The 16,603-nt window shown below is 43.6% G+C and overlaps 1 protein-coding gene and 1 pseudogene across 1 annotated transcript in view; both read left to right on the plus strand.

The window, feature by feature from the left end:
• The window catches only part of LOC124595322, a 109,203-nt gene that overhangs the window by 25,062 nt on the left and 67,538 nt on the right, over window positions 1–16,603 (plus strand). The gene's annotated exons all lie outside the window — the stretch shown is intronic.
• LOC124596844 lies at window positions 3,129–3,246 on the plus strand (annotated as a pseudogene).

Raw genomic sequence — 16,603 nt, forward strand, 5'->3', positions numbered from 1 at the left:
TGATTTAGAAAAAATACTAAAAGAAGAACGCAAAATTATGAGAAAGATTTTAGGTCCAAAATTAACAGAAGAAGGATACCGGATACAATCAAGAAGAACCACAGAAACTATATCAAACCTGGCAGCAGACATAAGAAGGCGAAGATTAAAATTTTATGGACATGTCACTAGACTTCCCCCCACACGACTCACCAACAGAATTCTCACTTACATAGAAAAAGTCAAATCAACAACACCATGGATTAGCCAAGTAAAATTAGATTTACAAAAAGCAAATATTGAACTTAAAGATGTCAAAGATAGAAAAACTTTTAGAAATAAGGTGGAAAAGTGGATTGTATTGTCGGAGAAGGAAGCACTAAAGAGACCAGGAACAAAATGGACAGAAGAAAGAAAAAGAAAACATGGAGAACGAATGAAAGAAGTATGGAAGAAACGACGTCAGAAAGCTTTGCGTGATCCTTCTGGGTCCATTCGCGATAAGTAAGTAAGTATATATATATATATATATATATATATATATATATATATATATATATATATATATATTACCAATTCTATTAAAGTGGACAGCAAGTTAGAATTGGTACATATATAGAGGCTGGAATGTATATATATAATTTGCTACGTCATGTGTGTAGTGTTCGAAAACTACCGGACCACCGTTTTGGTAGAGCGCAATTCTAGCCACCTTTGTTGAGCAATGGTCTTTGCATCGGACGACTTGTGTAACTTACTCTCTGGCTCCTACGTAATCACACTAATAATCAGTAGTTCTGCATTCAGGCTGATTGGGTCGCAATGGCAAAAGTCATATATCAGCAAAGAATGACTTTATTGTGATTCTTCAGTTTCTCCCGGCGTATTTCTTGCTCCAACAGTCCACAGGTGTACTGTCGGTCCATAGTGTCCAACGGGCACAATATTTCGGCGATCAGACATGCCCCCGTCGTCAGGTGCGCAGTTCGTCAGCGCACCTGACGATGGCGACATGTCTGATTGCCGAAATGTTGTGCCCGTTGGACACTATGGACCGGCAGTACACCAGTGGCCTGTTCGAGCAATGACTTTATTGCTCATACGATGCGTTTCGGAATTTATCCATTATCAGATATCCAGGAGCGATTGCTGCACGTAGATATAGCGTTTCCAGTCGTATGAGGAACAGATACTCTCAGGCTAGTTCTGAATATTTGTTCTTATACAAACATCTCAAAATGACCGAACAGCCGGAACTGCACACTAACGACAACTTCCAGTTCGTCCAGTGACAGCATCTGATCATAAAATGTTATCGTGCAGTCCGTTTTAAATGCCTAATAAACAAAACACTTGACATTACGACACTGTGCTAGATGTACCAACGCAACACAAACAGATATCTGCACCATCTCTGCGCCGGGTCGAGGACAAATTTCTCTTCGCACTCGTAATGTTTAAGCCAGTGTCATCGTCACTGCTGATGAAGTAATGGACGCGCTTATCTGTGAAGCGTTATACCGCGTGCCCTCGCCTCCTCGTAAGACGAGGCCCGTAGCTGTTGCGGCGGCCCCAGACACGACCCCTGCGGGCGCCACCCTGCGGAATGCGGCGCAGTGTTTGTCGCCGCGGCTTACGCAAGGCTGACTTAAGCGGGCAGCTGCTGAGTCGGGCCCCAGTGTGCCCGTTCATTAGGAAACGCACTCACGCCGGGATGCCGTCCCATCCCATCCCAGTCACGGGTGCGACGCCTCTGACTCATTCCGCCGCCCAATGAATTTATTAGAAGGTCGCGGTTAAAGAGCGCCCGCCGCTCAGACGGCCTGCAGGCGCATCCGGCGTGTACACTGTCACGCACTGTGTTTACCATTGTTTACTCGTTATTCCTTAACACGGCTGCCGGTTCTTTACGATAGCAGAGCCTTAACATCTACACGTTTTGATTTTTTCTCCATTGCTGGCGTTATAGCACTGCAGTATTGCATGTTGTTCTTACTTAAGTAATGTCCTTACACGGAAAACTGTCCATCGTACGCCCTCAGATCTAGCGGTAACACGGCCGAGTGTAACGCCCGTCAAAAACTGACCCCAGATCAAGCATGAAAACGAGGAGACGTTGTACTGAACTGTAAAAAAAGAAGCAAAATAGAAACAGCGAACGATCCAGGATCAAGATGTGCAACATCGAACATCTTGCAAGAACCACTGTGTCGTGGTGTGTGAACACGGTCTTGGCCTGCGAAGTGGGAGATCCGTGTTCATATCTCCCTCGCGCCTCGTATTTGTGAACCGCCCCTCCGGTCACTGACGTGTCTTTTCTTCTGTAGTCTTCTCTACTGTGATACTATACGTTGGTTATAGAATATCAGTCATATGGTAAGCATATATTACCGTCGCAAGAAAACTTGATGAATAGTGAGAGCAGGCGAGATGCCGCGTAGACCTCTCACAGAAGTCAAAACAACAAATAAACGGGTGTGAACTATGTCACAACGAAGGAATTCAAGAGTCAAAACTTGCAAAACGGAACGTAAGGGGCATAAGGTGTGGTTCAAATGGCTCTGAGCACTATGGGACTTAACATCAGAGGTCATCAGTCCCCTAGAACTTAGAACTACTTAAACCTAACTAACCTAAGGACATCACACACATCCATGCCCGAAGCAGGATTCGAACCAGCGACCGTTGCGGTCGCGCGGTTCCAGATCGACGCGCCTAGAACCGCTCGGCCACACCGGCCGGCTAAGGTGCGGTACTTGTGTAGAAGAAACAGGAGATAAGTACGACTGGAGGCCCCTTTGCTACACGTCGTTGATGCAAACGGACGTTACACTACGACACAGACATGAATCTGAGTACAGCAAACAGACACTTCAATGGATCGGACGAATAGTTTATAATTTTGTAGAAAAAATAAAAAAACAGCGGGGCGACAGAGATTTGAACCTGGATCTCCCCGTTCTCAAACTAACACTGTCACCATATTACCACTACGCCACGGTTAGTTTGAGTAGCGCAATGTTGCACATATTCCTCTTGGACCGTTCACTGCTTCTACTTTGCTTCTTTTTTCCACACTTCAGTACACCCTCCTTCTGTTTTCATGCTTGATCTGAGTTCAGTTTTTGACGTGCTCTACAATGAACCAAAGCAACGGCATTGCCGCAGTGGATACACCGGTTCCCGTGAGATCACCGAAGTTAAGCGCTGTCGGGCGTGGTCGGCACTAGGATGGGTGACCATCCAGGCCGCCATGCGCTGTTGCCATTTTTCGGGGTGCACTCAGCCTCGTGATGCCAGTTGAGGAGCTACTCGACCGAATAGTAGCGGCTTCGGTCAAGAATACCGTCTTACGACCGGGAGAGCGGTGTGCTGACCCCACGCCCATCCTATCCGCATCCTCCACGGATGACGCGGCGGTCGGATGGTACCGGTAGGCCGAATTGTTTTATACAATGAGCCATCTTTTCACTATTCCTGAGGGGCTGCGATGGTGAGTTTCTCTTCTTAGTAGCACAGGGAATTTTTATAGGCAGACTAGAGAACCCAGCAAAGCTTCACAATTACTAAGGACGTATGGAATTGGATGTAAGTCGTAATCTCCCTCTCCATCTCTCTCCATCCCTCTTTCCTTCTCCCTCCCCCCCAACCCTTTGTCCATCTCCTCCTCGTCCCTCCTACTTCCGTCCATCATCTTTCCCCCACTCCTCGTATGTCTTTTTTTACCCCACACTCTATCCACTCCTCCTTCCTCATTTTTCTGGCCATGTTCTCCTTCCCCTTCTTTATATCCATTTCCTGCCCCCTTCTTTCTTCGTCTCTTTCTCTCACCCTCTCTCTGACCTTATTTATTTTTACTGCAAACGAAACCTTGATTTGGAATAGAACTCAAAACGAATGGGAAAACTGGTTGGAATCATTAGTAAACGCGGTATGAGAGAGATCTTTACAGCTGTGAGGATAGTAGTTTTAATGACTGTAATTCGCATGGTTGTAATCTACAAACAGGTAGATTACAAAGATAGCCGTAAACACAACTTTCCTGCTTTCTGTTAAAAAACACTGCAAAAAGGAAAAAAAAACCGCACATTTTCACAACACAGCTTAGCACGTTCTTTCTCCCAGACGGTTTAACGGAAAGTGTTTACCGTATAACATATCTGTATCTCCAAGTATCTTGGCTCTGCATTGCCTGTCTGTCAGTCAGTCAGTCAGTCAGTTGGTCGAAAAGGGATTCATCCAACCGAATCTTTCTTTGATTTGTGTGAACTGAAATAAAACAGTTGCGGTAAGATAATGAATTTATTGAGATGGAATAAACAGGAATTGATTGTTTCGGCAATTCTTTGTTGGCATTTTTAATGGGTTCATCGGAGCGCACCGATGACAAATTGAAATTAAGCTTTCAATTGTATTATTTTTCGCACAATATCAATATCCAAAGTGGAATTCGTTCCTGTTATGAAGACATGTGACAACATAGCTGTCAAACTGAAGTTCATATTCCTTTATTGACATTTTCATACAAAAATACCGTCCAGATTTCCGACTTTTCCAGTGGATTTTCCAAAAATTTTCTTTCCTGCAAACCTTGCCCTGACAATTACGAACACGACAAAACAAAATCAGCTATATCGGTCGAGCCATTCTCAAGTGATGATCCTTCATATATGCGGCAATTGATTTTTATTTATATAGTTTTAAATATGTCATAGTTAAACTTCTTTATACGAGTAAGAAAGGTGATAAGAAAGAAGTAGAATTCTACAATTTCCTTACTGACACTTTTTTGCCAAAATACTCTAAAAAGTAAAGTACTCATGAGTTGTCTCAATTCAAGTAGAAACAATTTTTCCTAGCACATCACAGTTCGGATTCGAGACTGAGATTGCTATTTATACTTTCACTAACCAAATATGACACGTTTAAATTAATAAAAAATATTGGCGTGTGGTATCTTTTGTGACCTGTCAAAGGCGTTTGATTGTGTAGGTCAAGTCACTCTCTTAAAAAACCTAAATTTCTCTGGAACTGATAACTTTACAAACAACTGGTTCGAATCATATTTAACAAACAGAATGCAAAAAGTTTGTACTCAGTAATTCAGACATTGTTGGAAGGAGAAAAACTTCAGTGATTGGACAGAACTCACAGAGTGACACGGAGTTTAATTTTGGGCTCGCTTCTGTTCCTTACGTATACCAATGACCTCCCTATTAACATTAATCTAGCAGAATTGGTGCCGTTTGCAGACGATACTAGTGTTATAATAAAACCTATTCGAGAAAAAGTAAAAGAAGAAATTGTCAATGATGTTTTTTAAAGAATTATTAATGGTTCTCTGAAAATAAATTCTCGCTTCACTTCGAGATAACATACTATATTCATTTTTTTACAACAAATAGGGTCTTGCCAACCACCGATGTAGCCCATGAGCGAGAGACTGTTAACAGAACAGAATGTTCCCTATTTTTGGTGCACACAGTGATGAAAACTTGAATTGGAAGAAACTTATTACCAAGGTTGACTGAAATCATTCTGAGTATTAGGCAGTATCATTATGAAACACTAAAATAATTAAAACGCTGAGGTTCCGACCGACTTTGCAGTGGTCTTCTTCACGGTGACTAACTGACCTGAAGAGGACCGTTGCATAATCCGTCGAAACGTGGGAATGCAGTTGTTTTAGTGTTTCATAATGAGAAGGCCTAATCATGTTAACAGAATCTTCCGTCGGTTCTTGGCAGAAAAACATTATAATAAATGAAAAGCACCAGTTTGCTTTTGTTCTACAATATGACTTTTATTGTGTTAACCGGTTTTCGGCTTACAAGGTAATCTTCAGACATTTACTGAGTATTGTCACCAAAGAAGTTACAAGAGACGTAACACGTCTAGACTGAAGCAAAAACATACAGTAAGTAACATCTTTGACAGTGTGTTCGTAATGCAATGAAAAAGTAGAAAAGTGAACAGTAAATAAATAACAATGGAGTATACAGGAAAACCTTTAACACAAATTAGGAACAGCATGCCTACATAACAGTTTCTCTTAATAAACAGAACTAATAAAATAAAATGTAATTAGTACTAGACAAGGCTGCATCAGGAGGTATAAAACATGAAGAGTGATACACAAACCAATTATAAGAAGAAACAATTATCAGTGTAACTACGGAATACATAAGGAACTCCTCCAGCTGCGTTCATGTCAGCCAAACTAGTTGCTATATCTCTGCCTGACTGACCGATGTAAAATTTGTCACAATCAGAACAGGTGATTTTGTATGCCCCACTGTTGGCTAATAATTGGATCTTATCTTTGCTATTAAAACCACACTGGGCTGTCGTGTTCTTAACATAGTAGGAAAGCCTATACTTGCAGGCTTTCAGTGCTTTGGCTACAATCTGTAATACCTCACCTAGAAATGGTGGTGTACACCATTTCTTGTAGACAGTGGATGGGGAAGCAGGTGGGGCATAGAGGAGGGGTATAATTTTCCGTTTTTGTTTCCTGTGCAAGATGTGGTCAACAAGATCTGGACTGTAACCATTGGCTGTGGCAGTAAATTTTATTGTATCTGATTCTGCTTTAAAATCATCTCTGGACATGGGGATAGATGTGGGACAGTGTACCGCTGAGTGGAAAGCTGCATGTTTGTGAGCTATGGGGTGTTGTGAGCAAGAAGGTATTACTGTGTCTGTAGTTGTCGTTTTCCTATAAATTTTGAAATAATGTTTGTGTGTGTGTACTGATGTCAATGGTGCAATTGCGCAAAGCCATTGTGACAGGGTGGCATAGTGATTAGCGCATTTGCCTAGTGATCAGGAGACCCGGGTTTGAATCCCAGCCTTGGCAAAAATTTTCATTCCTCCCTTCAGAAATGCTCTAGGGCGAGAATAATCTTCGTTCCAGTTCTGAAATCGGGCGGCAAGTACGACACCGGAGCTGGACTGAAGAAAATACGAAACTTAGAGCGAAAGCAAGGCAGTTTCGCGTCTTATAGAACTAGTGGTAAGGGATGTCGCCATTTCTTATAGCTGCGGACCTTATAGACTAAGGCACGTCGAAGTTACAAGGGCAAACGGCTTCCGGCAGGCCTTCCCCTTTAGCATCACACGTGAGCTGTATCTCTGAAGCCTCTGTCGCCATTGCGCTTAACGGCCTCGACAGCTGTGCTGTCATGTAACGTCCTGAATAATCTGAGGTCCCCTGCGATGAGTATCACCAGTAGTCTGTCAGCATTCCAAATGACGTTTGCTGCAGAAGGGGTGACCTAAAGGCAAATGATGCCCTGCAGCATCGTTGAATTACTTTTCCTCAGCGCGTTCCTTAAGACACTCTTTATAATCCTTCGAAGTTGGCAGTACATCTCGGATAACTTTGCCTTTGTCATCAACGCACTATGTTCAGGATACTTAGATACAGTGATGAACCAAAGCATTTTGGCGCCGTGCTTAAGGGGGCACGTCCATGAAAAGCACAAGATGCATCAAATCTACAATTTCGAATATACAAATTTTATTCCATGCTTTTTACGAAATGAACACATTTCCTTGGACTATACATTACTTTTTCATAGAATTTAAAAATTTTATTTTCAAAACATAATACATGTACTTTTTTCTCAAAAACTATTCGAGAAATTTTTACAAAATTTTCTGTTTTATCTCTTTGCATAGAGTAAGCTTCTCCCATGAAGTTTTTTGAATATATCGAATAGAAGAATTTTAATCATTTTAATTACAATTCTCTGACATAAAATTCATGCGAAATTCCCAGCACTTTGCTCCATATCTCAGATTACACATAGAATTTCAAAATTTACGCTTGAGAAAACATTTATTGGGTTTTATAGAATTGAGTACAAAATTTCGTAATTCTAGCTTTCATAGATTCTGAGAAAAGGAACATAAACTTTAAGTAATATAATTTTTAAGAAATACTTTTATAGTTCAAGCTAACATTTTTTCTTATGCCATCTCTTCAGAAGATACCAAAATGGGACTCAGGGTCCCCTTTCCCTTCAAGGATTCTCTTCTCGTTTCCTCTTTCCTGCCTTCTTTCCTTTGCCAGATCGTCAACTGACTTTTCAGCTGCAGACGGGCGTTGTAAATCTATTTTTCTCGAGATGTCATGAGTGAAATTTCTGTCTTAGACCCCATTCTCCCTAATAGCTACATCTTCCCTATGTTGCCACCATTAATACAAGAATTGAATCTTAAGTTGCAATTCTGGCAACTGCAGCCGATGAAAATATGGTTTTTGGGCATCATTTACATATGGATTTTGTGGGTTTGCCATGAACACACTTTTCAGGTCTTCAGTATCGGACAGAAGCCTATAAATGGTCTTGACACCACCCAGAATTCAATTTGGAAGCTTCTCCTTGTGAATGAATGGGTTGTTGTCTCTCTGCTCTCTGAATCTGTAGATATTGAACAGTTTCTTCAAAAAGATAGCGTGGCAGGAAGGTCTTGTTACACGTTTAGTTATGTTTCAGGCACTTCGAATGTGATTCCATCATTGAAACTTACGTCCATGAGCTCTACTAATAAAAAAAATTGAAAATTGCCATTTTCAGACAATTTCATGAACGCCTCCCTCTCCCCCCCCCCCCCTTAACGGCTTGTTGATCCACCATTGAGACGCAATGGCATAGACTGGACAAGTCCTTGGAGGTTTCCCGATGTGAGTGGCAATGTCACGCAATTCCCGCAGGGGGTTTAGAGGGGTGGGGCTCGTGCTGCATCCTAGACGTGTTCCGTCGACTTCAGACCAGGCAAATTTGTTGCCCAAGACGTCAACGTAAGTTCACTAACAAGCTTCAGTAGATTATGGCCTGCTCGAAAATGCTGTTGTCTTGGGGGAAGATGTCATGCGTGAAGGGATGTGAGTGGTCAATAGTGAGATTCATGTAGTCCACAGCTGTCCTCACGCCTTCCAAATACCATGATAGTCGACGTGTATGTGCCCCCTAGCATTATGCTGCTCACACCGGTCTGCCTTCGTGCCGCGGTGCATGTTCAGAGCAACAGTTCGCCTGGATGGCGACGAATCCAGACACGTACTATAAAAGCATGACCATTTCTCCGACTAGGTGGCAGTTTCCATTGATCTCAGTGGTCCGCTGCCTACAACAATCGTAAATGACGAAGTCGATCTGTCGTCATGGAAACACGTCGGGATCGTCTGCTGAGGTGCTTCATGGCCAGCTATGTGCCCTGGACGGTGTGCTCCGCACTGTGTATGAACCAGCATTGTACTCTGTTGCCAGAGCCGCCACAGTTCGGTGCACATCCTCCTTTACAGGAGCCGTGAACATCAACATCTTTTCGCCTACGGTTTCACCATCCTTCAGTCTCTTTCCATTGCTCGAGACAGTAGCACGCTAACAGGCGACCTGCATAGCCGTTTCCGAGACGCAGGTACCAGGCCATAACAAACTGTTCTTTTCAACCAAATGAAATCTACGGTTCCAGCGACCTTTTCAAGTTTCACATATCTATTACATATATATGCTCAGACTGAAGCGACAAATGAAAATTCGTACCAAGGCTGCGATTCGAACCCGAGTGTCATGCGCGTTAGGCAGACGTACTAACCACTACGCCACCCTTAGACGATGGCTTTGCGCAACTCCCTCCTCATTCCAAATTCCCCTTTACTTTTCAAGTATCAAACGTCTTTGATTTATACAGCGTGTCTCTCCTAAAGTCGTCAGACGCATTGTCTCTTGTGCTTCAGGAGATACTTGCAGTGCATCTTTTACATTGTGTAGCGAGAGTCAGCTCAAACAATTAGTGTTCATCACGCCTACGATGCGTCGACTCCCCTTTGTCACACGGACAACATACAAACGATAATCCATATCACGCTATATATTCTGAAGCATGTGTGGGGTCGTCAACGCGTGCACTTTTGAGTTCTAAAATAGTTTTCAGTGAAGGAGGCACATACGCGAGATACTTCACATCATCGCATGAAAAAATCCTCACGTGTCAGGTCCGAATATCTATGTGGTCCAGAAGAGAACATGGCGTTGTCATGTCCAGTACAACAGATCCAATGGTTTGGAAGATGATGATTTAAAAAAGTGTGCTTCGCTTGCGCAACGATCGAAATTTTGCACTTTCTATTACATTCTATGAAATTCTTAACAATATATCGCTGGGTATAGTTATAGCCGTTTGAAATTGCTATATTCACCTTGAATTGCCCTATATTACTGTTGAATATTTCATCAATCAGCAGTATTTGAATTGACTATCTTCAGATCGAGTTTATATCACGGTAGCGACCTTAATGTCGAGGGATATTCGAGAGAAGGCTGTGATAATTATAACAAGAATGTTAAATTATTTATTTTTTATTTTTTGTGGGTGTCCACAGACTCATTGTGTTTTGAGGATGAACACATGGTCCAAGTAGGCTGTAATCTATATATTACAGATTCAACAGTGAGCCATTTTGAAGCATACTTTTTAAGCTTCACGCATCATTTCACATTTTCCTACATCGCTGGTACATTTGTATACCTGGACAGGTGAGGCGCGAAGCTTAAAATACATGCTTGAAAATGACCTGTGGTTGAAACTGGCTAATTGCACAGATAATGAACAGACTTCAGCCTACTTGGACAATTTTTTCATTCTCAGTATTACATTAGCCTAAAATTACTACTTGATACACTGTGTATCTTAATAACAAACGACTCAGAATTAGTTACACAAGTAATTATCATAACGATAATTTTCTTTCTAGATCAGTGAGGACGCCAGTAACAGCGAAGTATTTCAATGAAAAACAAAAATAAAATTCAGTTGTGAGAAACATGCAATAGAAGTTCATATTTACAAGAAGATCAGTGTGTTTTACAGAGCTGGGCTAATTAATCTACGAAACGTGTACATGCGGTATTTGCAATGAAAATAGTCAGAAGAATGTCTATACATGCGTACATGGACATCACCTAGAGAAGACATGTATGTCTCCTGTCTAAACGGCTGTTGTTCCACCTCCTTCCAGTTCGTTCTGGTTACGAGCAGTCTCGTTGACAATTACAGTCTCAACGGACCTTCCTCAGCACATCCAAATTGAAGTGTTGTGTACAGCTCCTCATGATAATCAGCGTTCCAGAGACTGACTCCACCGTATATTCACCAGGTGTTCAAAAGACACTCTCATTCCTCTAACTTCCCGTGAGATAGAGGATGTCAAATTAAATACCTTTCAGCCGTCAACTTTCAACTCTATTCTATTTGGCAACCAGTTTCAGCGTTTTATTACGCCGTCTTCAGGCCTCTGACCGACGTCTAGGAAGGATCTACCTCGGTTGTGTTCAAAACAGGGGCCTGCAATACTGGTTTTAGTAGACACTTGTTACAGCGATCACTTCAACCACACCTGCCGACCGTCGGTGATGGTTGAAGTGATCGCTGTAGCAGGTGTCTACTAATACCAGTAATGCAGGCCCCTGTTTTGAACACCACCGAGGTAGATTCTCCCTAGCGTCGGTCAGGAGCCTGAAGATAGGGTAGTAAAACGCTGTTACTGGTTGGCAAATAAAATAGGGTTGAAAACTGACGGCTGAAAGGTATTTAATTTGGCATCGTCTGTCGAACAGCCGAGTTCCGCAACCATTTCTAAGAAGATGGACGTACAGAGTCCCGTGAGATAAAACAGTCAGAGCAGATGGCTTCCGTTGCAAGGGTAGCCCTGAACTAGAGCTTCACTGGTGAATCCTGAAAAGAAGTTTTCGAGAGAATGGAACACAACGAGAATAAGATAACAATCAGAGGTTCTCCATTTATGCTTATGAGAAATATGTCCGAATATGTAAGTCACTGTTTAGAAATAGAGATGCCACACTTAATTCCAGTTGGTTTCGTTAAAAGTGGCTGTTTCCGTAAGATGGTGCGGGAATATCATAATTCACTGGGGAAAACTGAGATGTCGAAACGTAAACGATAGCAGAAGCAAGAATGTTCCATTAAGCAAGGTTCCGCAAACGAGTCGTTTATGAGATAATTTGAGAATGTGTGATTACGAGCAGCCACTGGCAGTGCGAAATACTGCCCTAGTTAGCACAAATACATTTAAATTGTAAACTTTTTTATTAGCCTCTATAAATTTCACCCGTGGCCTATGTGTATACTTGTAACATATTTTGCTGCTGATGTACGACAACTACCGCACCAGTATGGCCCAAAATGCGTTAATAGATGGAGCACTGCAAAAGTGTATAGCAGTCACGCTGATACTGCTGAAGATATTAAACAGCGAATTATACAGTTTTGTCAAGATGTAAGGGAATGTAAGAAGGTTTACTGCAGTGAGGAGGCTAGAACTGTTTTCAGCTGCAAGAACAGCGTATGGAACATCCTCTTTAATACACTACTGGCCATTAAAATTGCTACACCACGAAGATGACGTGCTACAGCCGCGAAATTTAACAGACAGGACAGGAAGAAGATGCTGTGATATGCAAATGATTAGCTTTTCAGGGCATTCACGCAAGGTTGGCGCCGGTGGTGACACCTACAACGTGCTGACATGAGGAACGTTTCCAACCGATTTCTCATACACAAACAGCAGTTCACCGGCGTTGCCTCGTGAAACGTTGTTGTGATGCCTCATGTAAACAGGAGAAATGCGTACCATCACGTTTCCGACTTTGATAAAGGTCGGATTGTAGCCTATCGTGATTGCGGTTTATCGTATCGCGACATTGCTGCTCGCGTTGGTCGAGATCCAATGACTGTTTGCAGAATATGGAATCGGTGTGTTCAGGAGGGTAATACGGAACGCCGTGCTGGATCCCAACGGCCTCGTATCACTCGCAGTCGATGTGACAGGCATCTTATCCGCATGTCTGTAACGGATCGTGCAGCAACGTCTCGATCTCTGAGTCAACAGAAGGGGACGTTTGCAAGACAACAACCATCTGCACGAACAGTTCGACGACGTTTGCAGAAGCATGGACTATCAGCTCGGAGACCATGGTTGCGGTTACCCTTGACGCTGCATCACAGACAGGAGCGCCTGTGATGGTGTACTCAATGACGAAACTGGGTGCACGAATGGCAAAACGTCATTTTTTTTGCGGATGAATCCAGGTTCTGTTTACAGCATCACGATGGTCGCATCCGTGTCTGGCGACATCGCGGTGAACCTACATTGGAAGCGTGTATTCGTCATCGCCATACAGGCTTATCACCTGGCATGATGGTATGGGGTGCCATTGGTTACACATCTCGGTCACCTCTTGTTCGCATTGACGACACTTTGAACAGTGGACGTTACATTTCAGATGTGTTGCGACCCGTGGCTCTACCCTTCATTCGATCCCTGGAAAACCCTACATTTCAGCAGGATAATGCACGACCGCATGTTGCTGGTCCTGTACGGGCATTTCTGGATACAGAAAATGTTCGACTGTTGTCCTGGCCAGCACATTCTCCAGATCTCTCACCAATTGAATACGTCTGGTCAATGGTGGCCGAGCAACTGGCTCGTCACAATACGCCAGTCACTACTCTTGATGAACTGTGGTATCGTGTTGAAGCTGTATGGGCAGCTGTACCTGTACAAGCCATCCCTGCTCTGTTTGACTCAATGCCCAGGTGTATCAAGGCCGTTATTACGGCCAGAGGTGGTTGTTCTGGGTACTGATTTCTCAGGATCTATGCACCCAAATTGCGTGAGAATGTAATCACATGTCAGTTCTAGTATAATATATTTGTCCAATGAATACCCTTTTATCATCCGCATTTCTTCTTGGTGTAGCAGTTTTAATGGCCAGTAGCGTATATACGCTGAGGTGAGGAAGGTCGTGGGATAGCGACACGTACATACACAGATGTCGGTAGTATCGCGTACACAAGGTATAAAAGGGCAGTGCATAGGCAGAGCTATCATTTCCACTCAGGTGATTCATGTGAAAAGGTTTACATCGTGGTTATGGCCGCACGACGGGATTTAACAGACTCTGAACGCGAAACGGTAATTGGATTTAGACGCATGGGACATTCCATTTCAGAAATCGTTAGGTAGTTTAGTATTCCGAGATCTACAGTGTGAGGAGTGTGCGGGGAATTCCAAATTTCACGCGTTATCTCTCACCACGAACCACGCTATAGGGCAACCTCCACCTCCCCACCCCCCCACCCCCCACCCCGCCGCGTGCACGAACCTTTTGCAACAAAGGGGAATAAAGAGCTGAAAACTTATGTAAACATCAACCAATGTGTATCTAAATGTGAACAGCCCTCTGAAGATTAACTTGTCGGTTCCAAACCGGTAACATCGCTGTTTATGCAAATACACTACGGGCCATTAAACCTGCTACACCAAGAAGAAATGCAGATGATAAACCGGTATTCATTGGACAAATATATTATACTAGAACTGACACATGATTACATTTTCACGCAATTTAGGTGCATAGATCCTGAGAAATCAGTACCCAGAACAACCACCTCTGGCCGTAATGACAGCCTTGATACGCCTGGGCATTGAGTGAAACAGAGCTTGGATGGCGTGTAGAGGTACAGCTGCCCATGCAGCTTCAACACGATACCACAGTCCATCAAGAGTAGTGACTGGCGTATTGTGACTAGCCAGTTGCTCGGCCACCTTTGACCAGACGTTTTCAATTGATGAGAGATCTGGAGAATGTGCTGGCCAGGACAACAGTCGAACATTTTCTGTATCCAGAAAGGCCCGTAAAGGACCTGCAACATGCGGTCGTGCATTATCCTGCTCAAATGTAGCGTTTCGCAGGGATCTAATGAAGGGTAGAGCCACGCGTTTTAACACATCTGAAATGTAACGTCCACTGTGCAAAATGCCGTCAGTGCGAACAAGAGGTGACCGAGACGTGTAACCAATGCACCCCATACCATCACAGGTGATTAGCCAGTATGGCGATGACGAATACACGCTTCCAATGTGCGTTCACCGCGAGGTCGCCAAAAACGGATGCGACCATCATGTCGTTTTGCCATTCGTGCACCCAGGTTCATCGTTGAGTACACCATGGCAGGTGCTCCTGTCTGTGATGCAGCGTCAAGGGTGACCGCAGCCATGGTCTCCGAGCTGATAGTCCATGCTGCTGCAAATGTCGTAGAACTGTTCATGCAGATGGTTGTTGTCTTGCAAACGTCCCCATCTGTTGACTCAGGGATCGAGACGTGGCTGCACGATACGTTACAGTCATTCGGATAAGATGCCTGTCATCTCGACTGTTAGTGATACGAGGCCGTTGGGATCCAGCACGGCGTTCCGTATTACCCTCCTGAACCCACCTATTCCATATTCTACTAACAGTCGTTGGACCTCGACCAACGCGAGCAGGAATGTCGCGATACGATAAACCGCAATCGTGATAGGCTACGATCCGACCCTTATCAAAGTCGGAAATCTGATGGTACGCATTTCTCCTCCTTACACCAGGAATCACAACAACGTTTCACCAGACAATGCCGATCAACTGCTGTTTGTGTATGAGAAATTGGTTGGAAACTTTCCTCATGTCAGCACGTTGTAGGTGTCGCCACCGGCGCCAACCTTGTGTGAACGCTCTGAAAAGCTAATCATTTGCATATCACAGCATCTTCTTCCAGTCGGTTAAATGTCGCGTCTGTAGCACGTCATCTTCGTGGTGTAGCGATTTTAATGGCCAGTAGTATAAATAGAATGACCAACAGTAGCTGGTTGATTTATTTCAAGAATCAACCTGAACTCTTTAAACGTAGCGAAATGTATCTGAGTGAATCAGTGCAAGCGGTAATCTATTTCAAATGTAGGGCACATTATTTAGAGACATAGTTCGGTGACACATAGAGGGTGTTGAAAGACGTGAACAGTTTTGAACGCACTGTGTTGGTGCTTACGTGAGAACTTCTGATGTACGTACCAGTTCCTTGTCGTACCACACCAGGGACTATGGTCGATTCTATACTTAAGAGACAAATGCACTATACTCTAATGCTCGAGTCTCGTAACCGTCCGGCGAGAGCGTAATTGGAGCTCGTGCGACACTTGCTGTGTCGACGAGGTGCTAAACGCGAAGAGAAGTTCACGGCGCCTGTAGGCGCGCTGTTACCACCGTCACCCGTGCAGAACAACACGCCAGTGTCACGCGATAACACACGGCAATTAGCGCACAGCGCCGGCAGCTTTAACGAAGGTGACTTTTTCCCTCCGCCCGAGGGCCACCGAACAGGTTCAGTCAGGATATTGCAATACGACGGTTGTCATCACACGTCCCTTTACAAAGTGTAAACATCGCCGGATGGTGAGGCGTTGTGAAGTTACACCATAAACAGTGCTACAAAAATGTTTTCCATCGGCATAATCATTTTCCCACTCTTTTCACATTCTCATGATATTGTGGTCAAGTTCCTATCCTACCCTACATCTATATTCTAAAAATCAGGTTAAATTCCCTCGTAGAGAATCTTTTCTACTTTTCCGCTCCCATTTTCGAGTATTACGAGATAAGAGCTGGTCTGTGTTATTACTTCTCTTTCCGACTTAACTATGTCTCTCTCCAAGGCGTACTTGCTAGAAAAGTTTGCGTTGCGAAAGTGGTATTGCCTGTCCTCGACTACTTCTATC

This window comes from Schistocerca americana, chromosome 2 (genome assembly GCF_021461395.2).
Source record: "Schistocerca americana isolate TAMUIC-IGC-003095 chromosome 2, iqSchAmer2.1, whole genome shotgun sequence".
Classification (NCBI taxonomy): domain Eukaryota; kingdom Metazoa; phylum Arthropoda; class Insecta; order Orthoptera; family Acrididae; genus Schistocerca; species Schistocerca americana.